This window comes from Ixodes scapularis, unplaced genomic scaffold (genome assembly GCF_016920785.2).
Source record: "Ixodes scapularis isolate PalLabHiFi unplaced genomic scaffold, ASM1692078v2 PGA_scaffold4__175_contigs__length_147842914, whole genome shotgun sequence".
NCBI lineage: Eukaryota > Metazoa > Arthropoda > Arachnida > Ixodida > Ixodidae > Ixodes > Ixodes scapularis.
Genome location: NW_024609879.1, coordinates 134,670,673 through 134,687,747, shown reverse-complemented (window position 1 = coordinate 134,687,747; position 17,075 = coordinate 134,670,673).

The window sequence follows — 17,075 nt, the reverse complement described above, 5'->3', positions numbered from 1 at the left end:
AGCGCTGGTCTACGGATCCCCATGTGGCGGGTTCGAATCCCGGCCGAGGTGCCCGCAATCTGACGAAGGCTTATTGCGGAGGAGGCGCCGTGTAACTGAGCTTTCAGTTGCACGTCAAAAGATGCCCAGGTGGTCCAAATTAATCCTCAGTCCTCCGCTGGGGCCTGCCAGATGCCCGTCGTTGGTTTGGCACGTAAAACCCCCAAATTTGACTTTGATTTGACCAAATTGCAAAGTTGCTAGAAATAATTTTGAGAATCGCAGGTGAGGCATTATTATTTTATACTGCGTTTTCTGTCCGTATGTGTATGATTTGTATTGTATCCTTATTGTATCCATATTGTCTCCTTAATGAATTTTTTGAATTTGTAGCGTGTTATTCTGTGATGCAAATATTAGACTTGATCGTGTTATATTTCACTTGATTAGGAAAAGAAATACACAATAAGAACTATTCTCCACTTATTGGAGGGAGTAAATATGTAAAGTGGTTATGTTAAGACGGTGTATAGTGTAACGGGCACTGACATAATTTACTCAATTCAGATGCCTAACGGAATGATATCATGCATTAATTTGGCATCATCTACTTCATGTTCGGTATGCTTATGCTTCCAATAGTTACGTCTACTTCTCAAAGAGAATTTCGCTCGACCCTGCAAAATTGGTTGAAAATAGGGGAGTAAAGAGCTTTGTTGTAATCACAAAACAATTAAAGTGTAGAATGGCAGATCACAAAACAAGAAGTGCATAAAACATGTTTTGCTAATGACAAGAACGAGTATGAGACATAACTACAATATTAATGCAGGTACCAGCAAAGTATCTTAGTTTATTAGACTTCAAATATGAATATTTAATACGTTCGTTTACAATTTATAGGTGTGGGAATAGGTATTTGAATCGAATAGCACTGCATGTCATTCATAACCTTCACATTGCAAAGAGAAGCCACGACAACCGGCCTTCTGAATAGTATAGAAGCTACTACAACCCGCTTTTCTATAAGAACCATTCCACTCACACTCCTATCTAATTGTGCAAGTTAACACTTTTATCAAAAATTACGTTTTCTTGAGAAGTATTAGGTGCAGCTGAACTCAAACCCATACAAGATTTATGCGCCATCGTTCATCTTTCATAAACGCAATACTATGCCAGGTTCGAAACTTGAGTACCAATAATACACAATGAGAATAACTGTATCATTTTTTTTTTCGATCGCATATCATCGCCTCAAATGCATTTCAGTTTTGAAAACATTGAAAATATGGCACTACAATTTCATGCACAAGCCTCCACTTTTGTAAGGCTTGGGAGTAAATTACTGGTCACGTGGCAACTCTAATCTACGCTTGTGAACCAACATATCGCAAGTTTCACCAACATTTATTTTAACGCGCAGGAACACGCGACGGTTTATGTTTAGGTGAGGCTTGATTACGTGACTAATTTTTGATGCAGTGATCGCTGTCAATAAATTGTGACCTCGTATAGTAGGTTCTTTTGGTGAAAGTAGTTATGTTCTTGGGAATTTCGCACTCTTTGTTCAAGCACATTTGAAATAAACGATACAACTTAATGATATGATCAAGGGATGCTATATTGCTAATATAAAAAGGAGTTGCGGAAATAACATGTTATTTGCAAAAATCCGAGCAGGAACAAACATAGTGGTTACAGTCAAAAAGGCCATGCAAGTCGCTAGGCAGTACAACTATATACAATCAGTATACCGTTACTACTAAAATGTTAGTTAAACTGTTATAAAGAGTTTAATTATTTAACATGCGGACTGAAATAAGTCAATTCTTAAATGTCATATTCTTTGGAAGGAAAATAGACCACAAGAATCCTGTTTGCTTCGTCCTATATGTTTGTATATTTACATTAAATTGCAGTCTACCTATAAGCGGGAAACATTTTTAACTATTTATAGGGAAATTAGATGCCTCTCAGGAAAAGTTAAGGTAAACTTAAATTAACAAGTGCGTACTTTTTACGTAAATGAAAATAGTTTGATTTAAAAAAAAATGACTGGGGCCATAGATTTTTATTACAACAACCTTTCTCTAGAAAGATGTCATTAACGAGAAGCTAAAAACTTCATCATTTTTATATTAGTTATTTTTTTCAGTCAAACCGTCAAAAGGCCCACACTGTACGGTTTGCCCTCAAAAGGGTTGAATTGGGGTTGTGAGTATGTTTATACAGCCTAGAACTTGGTCTGCCTCAACGGGCGATGAGTTTCCCAGCTGTAGATTAGCAATTTAGCCAGTGCAGTACAACCGCTAGCCTGGGGTCTTTAACGTGCACCACGCAGTAGTGATACCCGACCGCACGCCGGTACGATGCTCATCCAGATCGAAACGGGCAGGGTGGGGATTGAGACCAGGATCCCTGGGTTCTGCAGCGCGAGCTTTAGCTCCACATGCCCCGAGCGCGCTAGCCCACTGGGCCTCCGACGTCCCCTTTCTAAGGGGTTGACTTTTCGAAGTCAACCCCTTATATCGGTTTCTTAATGTATATCACACCTCTTTACGCCAAAGAATAAACTTACTAAAAAAAAGAATGAGAAAGCATTTTACAACCCTACGGTGTCTGTGTGCAAAAGACACAGGTTTGATCGTCACCACATCGAACGAGGGGCGAGCACTCCACAAATGGCGCCCGAATAGCCGAAATAACCCGCTTTCGGATTGTATTTTCGCATAAAACTAATATTATGCTATCGCGTTCACAGGATACCTAACTGGGTAAAAAAATCAGTCGAGCGAGAAAGAGATCATCAGAGAAGAACGGAATGACGGCGACGACTTACACCAGAGGCTTCAAGTGCCCAATGTAAATATTAAGCTCGTATTTCTTTTTACTTTTAAACAACGCCCGTTCAGTTTATACATGACAACCCGACATACTATGTGACTTTTGTGTTTATTTCATGCGTTTTAATAATACGTATGATGAAATAACGCACCGTCAACTCAAAATGAACAGGCGGCGAGGCAAAGCCTTTGCGAGAAAACAAAACTTAAAAATAAGTCGAGGGGCCACTGTCCTTTTATATTTCCTTTCATCATGATTCCAACATCTCAACATAGATGGTAGACAAACGAAAAACTTGGAGGACGCTTAAGCTTCGCCCTTAAGAGTGGAATGCAATAGCGTTATCAGGCCCTGTTCGCATCGTCTTCTCATTCACCGTGCAAGCGTGCCTTGCGTGGCTAATTCTGCTTCCGGCTCTCGCCGAGCGCGGACGCAAGAATGGCTGCATGGCTCCGCCGGAGCTGTGATAACGGTCTTATCGGGCCGTGGTTTTTCTGCTGACGAAGTTCCCAGGACTACCATATTGCTCTGCCTCAACTGCCAACAGGCGCTGTGGTTTATACCACCGTCTTTTTCCACTGCGACATTACTGGACGGCCGTACAAGATTGGCGGCTTTAAGACAGGGCTGGAGACCACTGGCGTCTTGAAAGACCTTAAAGCTTGTGATTCATACCAAATGCATCACGTATGGATGGCCACCTTTCACTCGCTTGCGTCCAAGCAGAAGCTTCTAGAAGCTAAAGAACTTCTGGTCAAGGGCAAGCGCTGTCTCGTGCTCGACCCCAACAAGGCTGAGGTGCGGTTGAAGCTGCATTGGGTGCCGTGCGACGTGTCCGACGAAGCTATCTGAAGGGCGCTTGAACCAAACGGATGAACAGCAGACGTCACCCGGGTAGGCTGGCATGAGGACGGCTTTCAAGGCGTAGAGTCCACCGCACGGTCAGACCGCCCGAAGCTCAAGGATGGCGTCCGCATAGAGATCTCCCGCACCAAATGCGCCTTCCCCACGGTACGGCCCTCGTCACCGCCCCGGGCTGCGCCCCCATGTGCCTGCGCTGCCGGACGACTGGACACGTTCGACGGGAATGCAAGGTGCCACGGTGCGAACTTTGCCGGCGCTTTGGACATGAAAAGGACGCCTGTGTCAGGACATACGCCTCAGTAACAGAAGACAAGGCAATGGATGGGCTGTCCGAACACCTCATGAACGAGGAGGAAGCCGAGGTCACGGATGGAGGCAGTTCGCCGGTCAACGTAACCGTGGACTTGCAAAGGGCCTTCATTAAAGCAGCCCCAACGAACACCGCCCCTTCCGCCACTGTGTTGACCCAGGCCTATAGGCCGCAGGCTCTTGTGGAGAACGGACCTTCGAGCACGGGCCGTGTCGATGGCAACGCGCTTCCGAGGGACACTCTCCCAAGTCGAAAGACAGCGACGACAGCACAAGGCGAAGCCAATGGCGTCAAGTGAATGGAGCTAAGTTCACAAGACACCAGCAAGCCACTCGGTCAAACTATTCAAGGCGAAGGTGTTGGCGCGGAGGACAGCCAAGGGACGCCTGACCAACGCCTTAAGTAGAAGCCTGCTGGCCAGTGGAAGCAGAGGTTCGATCCGAAGCAACGCATCCCCGAACCACGCAGGCGAAAGGACTCCCAGTAGGTCCCTCTTATAGTGTTTGCTTTGACCGCGTCTTTTCTGGCGACGTCATGCATGAGTGTTAAACGCCGGCCGTAAACATAGAAACAACAATTAGCATATGCCCCGCCTAAAAATTATTTCATTTAACTGAGTGAGCTTCATCGTCAGGAAGAGAAAACAGTGGTTACTAAACACGCTCCTGAGCGAAAAAGCTGATGTAGCAATTCTGCAGGGAACAAGACTTACTTCCGGATACATCGAGCGAGCGAAGATGTTTTTTAGAAAATCTTTATGGGACTTCCGGTATTCCTGCGCTATTTCACATAGCGCTGGCACTGCAGTTCTTATCTTCAAGCATAGAGGTATCGCAGTTCTCCCAGAATGGTGATCAAAGCGGCAGGGTTTGCGCCATAGATGTGCTCTAGAATAATGATATAAATTGTGTTGTGTCGATTCACGCGTCCAACCAACCTGCGGAAAGGGAAGCCTCCTTTACCAACCTCCGCCAGTACGCTAGCACTTCGGCAGCAACTGTGTAGTAGGAGGGGATTTTAATTCTGTCTTGCAAACAAGAGACTCGTCCCGAGGCATCCAACAAGATGCCAGTACCGTCGACCTTAAAAAGCTGCTGAGGGATTTTGATCTTCAGGACGTCACCGATTTTGTGGACAGCCCAAACTTATTATACACACTGGCAAGGGCAGTGTCATGCGCGACTAGACAGGATATGCGTGTCTAGTTGCATAGCAACGAAAACGACGGGCTACGGTGTCAATCCGGTAGCCTTTTCGTATCATGCGATCGTCGCAGTTGTGATAGGCAGCCAGACAAGAAGGAAAAAAAGTTCGTCATCGTGGCAAGCGTGGAAACTGAATGATAAGGTACTCGAGGACGAGCATCTGCAGAGGACGGTGAAAGACCTTATCGGAAACATGACGGGTCGAAAAGAAGCAAAAGCTGTTAACTGGGAGCTACTGCAGGAAGATATCACAATGCGCGTAATGTCGTTTTGTCAGGAGAAAGCACTAAAAAGACGCTCAAAAAAGCTGGGACTGATCAAGCTATTGCATACGTTAATACGTGTGGAAAGTGAGAAACCGGGTTGTTTTGCATCCCACATAAAGGACTGCAAGGCACGACTATTCGAACATCTAGAAGAGTATCACGGAGCAATAATTAGGTCACGGCTACGCACGCTAGGCAGGGCAGAGGACCAGACTAAACTTTTTAAAACGCGAGAGCGGGAGCGAGCTAATCGAAACCAAATCTATCAACGGCAATGCGGCAGTAACATTCTTTCCGATGCTGATGAAATCGAGAAAAAGTTTGTTTCTTTCTACAATGAACTGTTTTATCAACCTACAAGCTCTAACCATGGCCTTGCAGATAAAAGTCTGGAAGGAATGCCTAAGGTGTGATCGATGCTCGATGAAATGTGCCAAATGAGCCACAGAAGGCGAATCATATATCCCAAGACAGAAATACTGAAATACACGGACATGATCTCAGATAGATGTACGTTCGTCCTCTCCGGCCTCAGTCGTGGTGTTCAATGCTTCGTACTTCAGTGCACTTGAAAGCAGAAAAATTGGGTATGACAGGCGTGCAAGTTCGGCGGATCCGAAGAGGCCATTCGCAACTCATCTGCACGCAGAATTGACCGATCACACCTTTAATGAGAGCATGCTCTTTACTGAACCGCATAATAAAAGACAACAAGAGCATCTCGTCCGGCGAACATTCAAGTCAACTCACGCCCGTGCGCAGCTTCCTGTGCTTTTCTAGAGATTTGGTTAAATTCCTTAAGCACGACGCCATCTGCAAGATGTTTACTGTTGTAGATGGTAAAATTCGCGACGGAACCAAAAAGGACAACCGCGATACTTTTTATCTGCCTCGGGTTTTAGTAGGTGCTTATCAAGGTTGCCTGTACTCTTTGGCAATGTTTGTTCTCTGCCAGTTTAGGCGAACTGAGCCACACGCCTGTTTCGACCGGTTCAAATTTGAATAAATGGTAACCAATGGCACAAAAAAGACAAGTTTCAAGTACTTTTTGAGATTTTTGAAGTGATTTTTACTATTGAACGACTGCATGCACTTGAATGTTCAATTCAAGAGTTTATAAAACGTGACTACCCCATGCTTCTCACTTACCAATAGGGTGGTAACGGTCAATGGCTCTAGCCCAGTGGGTAGTTAAGAGTGCCTGTGGGGTAGTTGCAGCCGCCAAAACGCATGATGACTAGGGGGGGGGGGGGGGGGGGGTGCTCACTTTTTCTTAGAGTGTACGGCCATCTATAAGCGATGGCGCCAAGCACACAACCAGTATGGTTTCCACCGTCGCTCGTAGATGGCGCCAACCTTTCCAGCTATAATAGAATAATGGATAGTCGGGCGCGTTGGTGGGAATTCATCGTAGGAAACAGCGCGAAAAACAGACGACGACGAAGAAGAAGCACCCAGTGTATCGAGTACAGCTCCGCTGGTCTTCCTTCTTCACGAGAGTGGAATGGCTGAACGATTTTTGTTCTCCTGCGAGCTCTTCTGTCCACTTACCTGGTCTGTGGCGACACTGGCTTGTTTTATCAACGTTCTTTCCTTCGTTCCGAGCGGTGCGGGACTTGCTCCTCGCTGTCTCGTCTCTTTCTCTCTCTCTCTCTCTCTCTCCCTCGCCTCAAAACACTTCGACGTAGAGTGCTAGGCTTAGCTTGAGAGGTGTGGAATTTAAAACACAGCACCATCGCAACTGGAGCGAGCAAACGAGCTGGCAATCTTAGCCGAACCAGATTAGCGGCTACTTGATATGAAAAAAAAAAAGAACCTAGAAAAAATCTACCCATCTTCCGTTCGGTCTCAACTCACCGATGTCCTGAGCTCCCACACGTGCGTACCCAATGGAACGTTTTATATGCTTTTATTGTTTGTGGCTTAGGGCCAATGTTCAAAAGAGCCTAGTGATAACTTAAGGCCCGTTCACACTCTTGCAACCGAGTACGACCGAGAGAGGCCAAACCGGTTTTTAAGCCTTTTGCGACTTCTTAGGACCGGGTGCGATGCAGCGGAGCCTGTCCTATGAGATCGCAAGAGGCTTAAAAACCGGTTCGGTCTGTTTCGGTCTTACTCGGTCGCAAGAGTGTGAACGGGCCTTGACGCCACGGGGTAAACCAGCCAATTATGACTGGATTCTGCGGTGATAGACTTTCGGTTAAGCGAACTAAATGGAATTCGGTACTCTGGGAACACTCAGCAACTCTTGCGGCGCCCATGCACAGCTGCTTAAAATCATCCCATATTTTGTTTAAGTTTTAAGTCCAGGAGCCCTAAACTCGTCAGACACAAAGTTGTAGCCGAAATTTCGCGCAGCGCGCCGATTGGACGTCGACGAGAAAAACGCCAAGTCATCGTCATGATTGTCCAATCGGCGCACTCCGTCAACTTCGGCTCCAAGTTTGTGTTTGACGAGTTTAGGGCCCCAGGGCCTCTAAACTCGTCAAACACAAAGTTAGGGCCCAAGTACGGAGCGCACCGATTGGCTTTAATGGCGATGACTTTGCGCTTTTCGCCGACGTCCAATCGGCGCGCTTCGCGAACTTTGGGCTCCAACCTTGTGTTTGTCGAGTTTAGGGCCCCAGCCAACGCTATGCGATCGAATGGAGCCAATCAAGGAGCACCAAAAGTGCATCCTCACGGTTAGCGTTCTCTCTCTGTGAATTTGCTAAACACCGGTTTGAACCAATCACGCACAGTGGATGCGGAGTGATCCTTTACGCTCGTTTTCGTGCGTGATTGGTTTCGTCGCTGGCAGCAAACGCAGAAAGAGAACGAGCGAGCATCGTGACGATGCACTTTTACCGCGGCTTGATTGACTCCATCGGATCGTGTCGCGTCGACTACATTTGGACTTAAAGAGGAACGAAGTATAATAGAGAGTTTTAGGGAAAACCGTCTGTGCACATCAGATACGGTAGGACGAGCCCTCCGGTACGAACTGCGCATGTGCGAGCCTTCTGTGGTGGTGCATGTGGACTTACACCCCCCCCCACCTACCCTGCGCTGCGCTTACGCCAATTCGCGGCAACAGCCTGCGGCGGCTCCCACCCGTAAACGTCCCTTGGCGGAGTCCGACTATTCGCTAAAGTGTCATTCAGTGAGACGTCGGCGTTCGCTAAAACGGCATTCCATCAATTGAGTGCTTCCCGGTCACGCAATGCTATAGATAACGCGACGCTCCTGAGATTGACAAGCGATTACTGCCTCTATACCTCCACCTGCTGACGCCGCTTCCGAGTGGAACATCTTCCGCTACTTTGCGTATTGTTTTGGTTTCGTAGTCTCCTCGCGACTTAAATTTGCCAGAGCATTTCGAGGAACAGAATTTATTGGGACGACGGCACACTAATCTCTATTTGAAATGTGCCACCTAAGACGAATATTTTCGTGACCAATTTACATAATATTACTTTACACTCATTACCTAATGTCTCCGGCAACTCATAAAGTTATTCATCCTGCCATGTATATGTAAACTCATCACATTATCACGTTCATAAGACGTGGCGCCGCGGGCCTCCATGGTACGGGCTGTTGCCTTTCAGTGGTGCCAACTAAAAATATTATTATGACCCTGAAAAAAAAAATTGTGTTTATTGGTTTTAGGTTTGCTTTTCTTATGATTTCAGTCTCTGATAAATATCTCTATACGTATTATATGTAAGATTCCGTGTTTACGGACTTTATTTTTCGTCAAACTCAAAGAATGTTTTTCAGAGTTGTTTGTTTTTAATTCGGAGTTTATAGGAGTTTATTTTGTTTTATTCCAAAATCTATGAAATTTGAAGTTAAATTTCGCAGTGTTTCCTATAATAAAATTAAAGAAATAATATCCGGGTGTAAAGGTATGCTTGACGAAGAAAAAGAAAACGCGCTTATATCAATAAATCTTCCTTCAGCTGGATTTGGTGTTGGTGCCACTGCGATAAATTGGCAACACTAATTTGTCCCACTGCAAAAGTTGCGAACATGAGTGGCTTCGATAAACGTCGATACCTTAAAAATAAACTCCTGGAGGAAGTCGCAGGGAAGCACGTATCCATCCCATCCTATTCCCTGCTACTCCGCGGCCGCGCGAGGTGGAGTGGTAAAGGATGCAATATGGGAAGTTTCAACTGCCCCTCTTCCATTTTTATGCAATCTCTATGGTCGATAGCTTTAACTGTTACAAAAACACAACCTCTTCTTTCTCTTAAAACACGAATAGTATTCCACAAACTGAAAACCAATACACAGGCTTTTGTCGCGACCCGAAAGTACAATGACATATCCTGAACCTTTGCGAGATAAGTGGTAGGACCCCTTTCGTCAATGTTCCGAGATTTGAAAGATAATTGCGGTGGCATTTTCCCTGGACCATTGACCCTGTGCGCTGATCAAACTTGTTTGTAAAATACCGCCTTTATTCAGTTCATTTAGGGGGGGGGGGGGGGGGGGTGTATGGGCCCGAATCGAACCAAATTTTACCAGCGGGTGTTTTTCGGAGTTTTTCGGATTTATCCGAAAACAGGGAACTTGAATTATACGGTATGTTTGTTGGAGAAATCATTTGACTTTTTGAGCGTGCGACTGCGAATCAGCATGCGTTACCAACCTCATCTGATGCATTTGGTATTTATGCATACATAAGTGCGGACGATAAAATATTCATAAAAAGGATCATTTTAAGAAATAATGTAGTCTTAGGTATACTTGCCCCAGTGTAAAATTTATATGACTCTAATAGGGCTCAGTAATTTACATGACAATCTAGTTTTTTATATAAATTGTGATATGTACAATGGGAATCACATTAGTCCATAACGCGGGAGAGCGCGGTTTTCTCCGACTAGCGATCTACTGGAGGCATTAGCGACTACTAACCTATAGTCACGTGGGTAAACATGGAACAGCCCGCTTGAGGGGAGTCCTTCCCTCTCCATCGGGGGCCGCCGGGCCACCAAACACGGGAGCCTGAGGCTGCTATCCAGGACCAATTACCCTCTTCACAATCGTCGGGAAGTTTTAAGAATATAAAACAAAAGTTAAACACAGGGGTTTCTCAATAACGTCACTATCTACAAGATAAAAATGAAAGCCGTTTACAACTTCCTGTAACGCCGAATTAGAGCGCAGCTCTTGAGGAGGAGGAGGGGAAGGTTCGGGCAGGAGGCTATGCCCCTCCTCCTTTCCTGGTCGCCTCCCATTTAGGGGAAAATTGTCCGTTAAATTTAGCGAAAAATTTTTCCGCTAAGCGCGGAAATTTTTCCGCTAGAGTTAGCAGGGTAGCGGGGAAATTTTTCCACTGCATTTAGCGGAGAAATTTTCCCGCAAGAATTAGCGAGAAAATTTTCCCGCTAAATTTAGCGGGGAAACTTTTCCTCTAGATGGAGCAGGGACATTTTTCCGCTAAATTTAGTGGAGAAATTTCCCGCTTTATTTAGCGGAGAAATTCCTTCGCTAAATTTAGCGGGCAAATTTTTCCGCTAGATTTAGCGGGGTAAGTTTTGCGCTAGATTTAGCGCGGACATTTTTCCGGTAGAGGGCAAGTTTTTCCGCTAGATTTTGCGGGGAAATTTACCCATAATGCACAGCGCGGTTGCGCCGACGCCGCTCAAGCCGGAAACGGCCGCCTAAGAGCTCCGCTCTAAGCAAATAAGATTGTAGCGCTGTTCCTTTGAAATTGTTTACCTGAACCCTTAGGCCCACTTCAGACGGGGCAACTTTTCCAGCAATTTTGAAGTTGGTGACGTGTTGTTCCCTAGCTTTCCCTAGATTTACACGAATTGCTGAGATTGGGTCCGGCTCGAACAACTGAGCGACTCGGAGCCATTCGAAGACGTTTAAAGCGGCTGCAGCCAATCAGGGACGCGGTATTTTCACGTGACACCCCTGTGGTGGTGATCTGGGCGCTTTCGCGTTACGGTCAGGCCTGAATACCACAGCATTACATAACTTACTTATCTAACACTTCTTAACATAACTTAAGAAGCAGATCACCGCCCAATTAAAAAAGGCATTTTGTTCATGCTGACAAATACGATGTTCGTAAAGTAGAAGCACATTTGTAGTAACTCTGCAGTGACATGAAGGTTACGCATGTTGAGGCGGTTAACACGTGCGTACATTCAGAACTTCCTCGAGTGTTTAGTAGCGTGGCCTTTAAAGAGCAACTGTCTACAAGACTGAATATGAAAAGGTCAAAAAAGCAACCGCTCAAAAACTGCGCGGCTTCCTCCAAGAATGTTGTTCTTGTTTGCTGACTCCTACACTCAATTAATCGTATTATTTCCACTCAAGAATCCAAGAGGTATTTTAAATCCTATGAAATTTGCGTTGAATGTGATTCCCCCCCCCCCCCCTTTAACAAGTAAAAATGTCATTTCAGCCTAATACGCTGCACATACGGAATAATTAACGTAATATTTACATAAATATTATTATAGAGTTTTTGTAGATCGTTCCGATAGCTCCTACGCCCCCGATAACGATACGATGCTCGCGCAAACGCTGGGGCGGAGACTCGGGTACCGTTATCGGAGTCATCGGGACGATCTTCTAAAACTCTCCATTAGCTAAAGCTGGTAACACTTTCGCTCCTTTAAAAATTTTCTGGTATAGCTTTGCTCGCGAACTTATGCATGTTCATCACAAAGCGACTGCAATTAATATTATATAAATTACATATCAAATACGCGGGGTTTACTTTAAAAAGCAAACCAAATTTTGTAGTCTGCTGTTGAACGACATGGACATATTTCTGTTTAACGGAAACTTGGCTTTGCAGACCAGCATCAATAGTCGGTGACAGGTTAAGACTTCAGGGGAAGCTCCCCTCACCTCTTTCCACAAAAGCAGACCAAACGCTGGAGAGGAGGTCGCCTTCTCTCCAGCGTTTGCTCCGCTAAAGCGGGAAGGGGTGGAAAAAGTGAAAGCCGTTTACAACTCCCTGTAACGCCGAATTAGAGCGCAGCTCTTGAGGAGGAGGAGGGAAGGGTACTGGGGAGGGGTTCAACTAACCAGGGGGGTCACGTGACCTCGGGAGTCACGTGACCCCCCAATGCCGATGATGTCATCACTGACGTCACTGATGACGTCATCAGTGACGATGACGATGCGGATACCGATGACGTCATTAGTGACGTCACTGATAACTTCACCAGTGATGATGACGATGACGAAGCGAATGTCGGTGACGTCATCAGTGATGATGAAGATGCGGATGTCGGTGACGACATCAGTGACGTCACTGATGACGTCATCAGTGGTGATGACGATGACGATGCGGATGCCGGTGACGTCATCAGTGATGATGACGATGACGATGTGGATGCCGGTGACGTCATCAGTGACGTCACTAATGACGTCATCAGTGATGACGATGACGATGTGGATGCCGATGACGTCATTAGTGACGATGACGTCATCGGGGGGTCACGCGACATCGGCGGAGGTCACGGGACCTCGGGGGTCACGTGACCTCGTGGGGGGTCACATGACCTTGGGGGGGTCACGTGCCCCCCCCCACGAGGTCACGTGACCCCGGGGGGGGGGGGGCTCGCGCGGTGCGTTATGGGACATTTCCCATAATGCACCGCGCGGTTACGCCGACGGCGACGCCGCTCAAGCCGGAAACGGGCCCCTAAGAGCTGCGCTCTAAAAAGCTTCCCCTGAACTCTTAGCCAGTCCCCGACTATTGCAATTAATATTAGCCTGTATAGCCTTTTAGAGCGCAGCTCTTAGGGGCCCGTTTCCGGCTTGAGCGGCGTCGCCGTCGCCGTCGCCGTCGCCGTCGCCGTGGCCGTCGCCGTCGCCGTCGGCGTAACCGCGCGGCGCATTATGGGTAAAATTTCCCGCTAAATCTGGCGGAAAAATTTCCCCGCTAAATTCGGAAATATTTCCCGCTAAATTTAGCGGAAAAATTTCCCCGCTAAATCTAGCGGAAAATTTTCCCCGCTAGATTTAGCGGAAAAAATTCCCCGCTAAATCTAGCGGAAAAATTTCCCCGCTAAATCTAGCGGAAAAATTTCCCCGCTAAATCTAGCGGAAAAATTTCCCCGCTAAATCTAGCGGGAAAATTTTCCCCGCTAGATTTAGCGGAAAAAATTCCCCGCTAAATTTAGCGGAAAATTTTCCCCGCTAGATTTAGCGGAAAAAATTCCCCGCTAAATCTAGCGGAAAAAATTCCCCGCTAAATTTAGCGGAAAAATTTCCCCGCTAAATCTAGCGGAAAAATTTCCCCGCTAAATCTAGCGGAAAATTTTCCCCGCTAGATTTAGCTGAAAAAATTCCACGCTAAATCTAGCGGAAAAAATTCCTCTAGCGGAAAAATTTCCCCGCTAAATCTAGCGGAAAATTTTCCCCGCTAAATCTAGCGGAAAATTTTCCCCGCTAAATCTAGCTGAAAAATTTTTCTGAGGGGTCACGTGACCCCCCAAGGCCACATGACCCCCCACCCCCCCGCCCCGACAACAGGTAACCCTCTGTACCCTTCCCTCCTCCTCCTCAAGAGCTGCGCTCCAATTCGGTGTTACAGGGAGTTGTAAACGGCTTTCATTTTTTTTTAAACTGCATGACCGTGCGTGAAGTCCTCTACATTCCACTTTGCCCCCGCAGCATCTACCCAACACCTCCGACTTAACACAATCACATTTTTCTACAGACGTCTTCTACGCATACCTCGTGCCATTTCGTACCGATTATTTAGCGGTGTAATATTTTGCCCGAGTAATAAAATGTTTTCTAGACTCGTTGCTATGTGCAGCTTTTATTTTAGCTAACATGACACGCGTATGTGACGAAAAGCGCGTTACGAAGGTCAATCCACGCGCGTTGCCTTCGCTTCGACGTGCGCCCCCGATGGCCTTCCTTCCGAGAAGAGCACTACGACCTTCTCTTCTAGGAGGTGTTCTTGATACCGAAGGGAGAGAAAGAAAGCAAGATAGAGAGAGAGAGTAGGGCAGTTGTTTCGCCTGCACTCGCACGCGTGTCCTCCTCCACCTCCGCCGTCTGAACGATGGTGACCATGACGCCGCACAGGTGCATAATTAACAACCAACGCTTTCTTCTTTCTCCAACGCCATCTCTCTCTCTCTCTCTCTCTGCTACAATCGGTTCTGTAGATACCAATCCCACTGTTCCTTTCGAGACCACGGGCGGCGCTGCACGTGTTTGCAACACGTCTATTATGTCGTGCATACTCCTTTTTTTAAAAACGCGCCACCTGTGCATCAATTCCACGAAACGCCGCCCAAACATGGCGTCCGTTTCGAAACCGGGGTTCACCAAATGTCTCACCGGTGAGCGACTACTTTTCAAAGGGTACGATAACAATATTAATAAAAAAATGGCTTGATATAAGCATTGAAATAGCATAATTAATTGTTTCGCCTTCCATGCGGGGGCGTCGATATTAAAGCAACGTACCCTGGCGGTAGCAGGTGGAAGTTGAACTATTCGGAAGTGCCTAAATATTTTTTTATGGATGCTGGCCGCAATGCGATTTGCTTTACTAGCGTTACCTTTCATTTGGGACAAGAAATGATGAACTGCACTGTGTCTTACTGTCTGTCAAGCCGTCTTTTTTTAGAGCGCAGCTCTTAGGCGCCCGTTTCCGGCTTGAGCGGCGTTGCCGTCGCCGTCGGCATAACCAAGGTCACCCCAAGGTCACGCGACCCCCAAGGTCACATGACCCCCCAAGGTCACGTGACCCTTCCCAAGGTGTCCCGAGGTGACGTGACCCCCCAGGTTACGACGCTCCAGGTCACGTGGCCCCCTCAAGGTCACGTGACCCCTCCCAAGGTCACCTCAAGGTCACGTGGCCCCCCCAAGGTCACGTGACCCCTCCCAAGGTCACCTCAAGCTCACGTGACCCCCAAGGTGACCCCCACGTAACCCCCACGGTCACGTGGCCCCTCCCCGAGGTCACGTGACCCCTTCCCCCCCCCCCCGAAGTCACGTGACACTTCCCCGAGGTCACGTGACCCCCCGGAGCATATTAAAGAATGAGGGGAGGAGGAGGAGAAGGAGCAGGAGAAGGGGTCTGCCCTCCCCTCACTACCCTTCCCTCCTCCTCCTCAAGAGCTGCGTTCCAATTCGGCGTTACAGGGAGTTGTAAACGGCTTTCACTTTTTTAATTACTTTTACCTTGTTTTTATTCTATAGTATTTTTGCATTCAAAGTGTACATAAATGCAATGCAGTGCAATTTGCTTCATCTTTAAATATAGCTTTGAGCCCATATCAGCCAAAAAGTCAAGAAAAGTTGTGCATGAGACGCGGTCGGCGCTACTGCTTTTTATGCCAAGAAAATAATAATAATAGTCTTAATAGTTTATTTTAAAATGAGGACCATAGCCACGGCACAACGCAGGTTCGTCAAAGACTTCAAAAATTTGGAAGACCAATCCAATCGAGCAGATATATAAAAAGAGAAATATAACAAAGCAAATTCAGGTAAAAGAATGTTGACTTTGCGAGTCTAATAATAATAATATTAATAATAATAATAAAAATTTATTGACAGTCTTGACATACAAATCACTGGTTACGGGTCCGTCAAAGCCTGTAATGGCTTGTGGGACGTGACCCGGCAACGTTGTAAAAGAAAACAACATAAGAAATCGGAACATAAGCATACATCACAGCAACAATAAAAAGACTACAACACACATCGAATGCATGAACAAAAACGCAAGCATTTCTAATATTGACAGCGCAGCAGAAAATAGCGAACACAATAAAACGATGTAGCACAGTTTCGATATTTAACAGTTTGTAGTCCATTTTTTTAGCTGTCATTTTGGGTTTATATTACGAAGTGGTACTGTCAATTTGTTAAATATATCAGGAGCATAAAATGAGCGCTTTTTTTTCTCTCCATATTTAGTGTATACTCTGGGATCGCAGAATGTTCGCTGTCCCTTAGTGAACGTTGAGTTGTGCGTGAAATTTTAAAAGGACTATTCCACTAGTGCTTTCCTATGACACATCTCTCGAAGACTGTTGCGAAACGAGGGAGATGTAAAAAAGGGAAAAGATTGTCAGATGGGATGTTGGTACCGCATGCTGTACAGCTTTCAGAATTCCTTTTAAATTCTTTCATTTTTTTTTTTTTTGCCAACCAAATAAACAGTTAGCATGCAGTGTAAAGGCCCGTTCATACTCTTGCGACCTCTTAAACCCGAGTTCCTTAAAACTTCTTAAACCAGAAAACACACTGGCGCCATCTATTGGGAAGCAGTGTAAACTCGGCGGTCCGGCATATTTTTTTAATTTCTCGCGCATTATCCTTTCTTTCTTGGCTCGAAAAACTTTTGTCAATGTTATAAACGAGCCTTTCTATCGGTATTACGCACATTTGACCTCGGAAATCCCTCAAAACCTTCGCTCTTGTGAAATGCAGTTCCAGGGTCACCGCATAGATGGCGCCACCATGTCAGTGTGTTCCCTCATTCTAAAAACATTTAAGAAGTTTTAAGAGATCTCGTCTCTCTCAGTCGTACTCGGTCGCAAGAGTGTGAACGGGCCTTAATACCGTAGCGTAGCACACCATAAACCAGAGTATTTGCTATCATTTTTC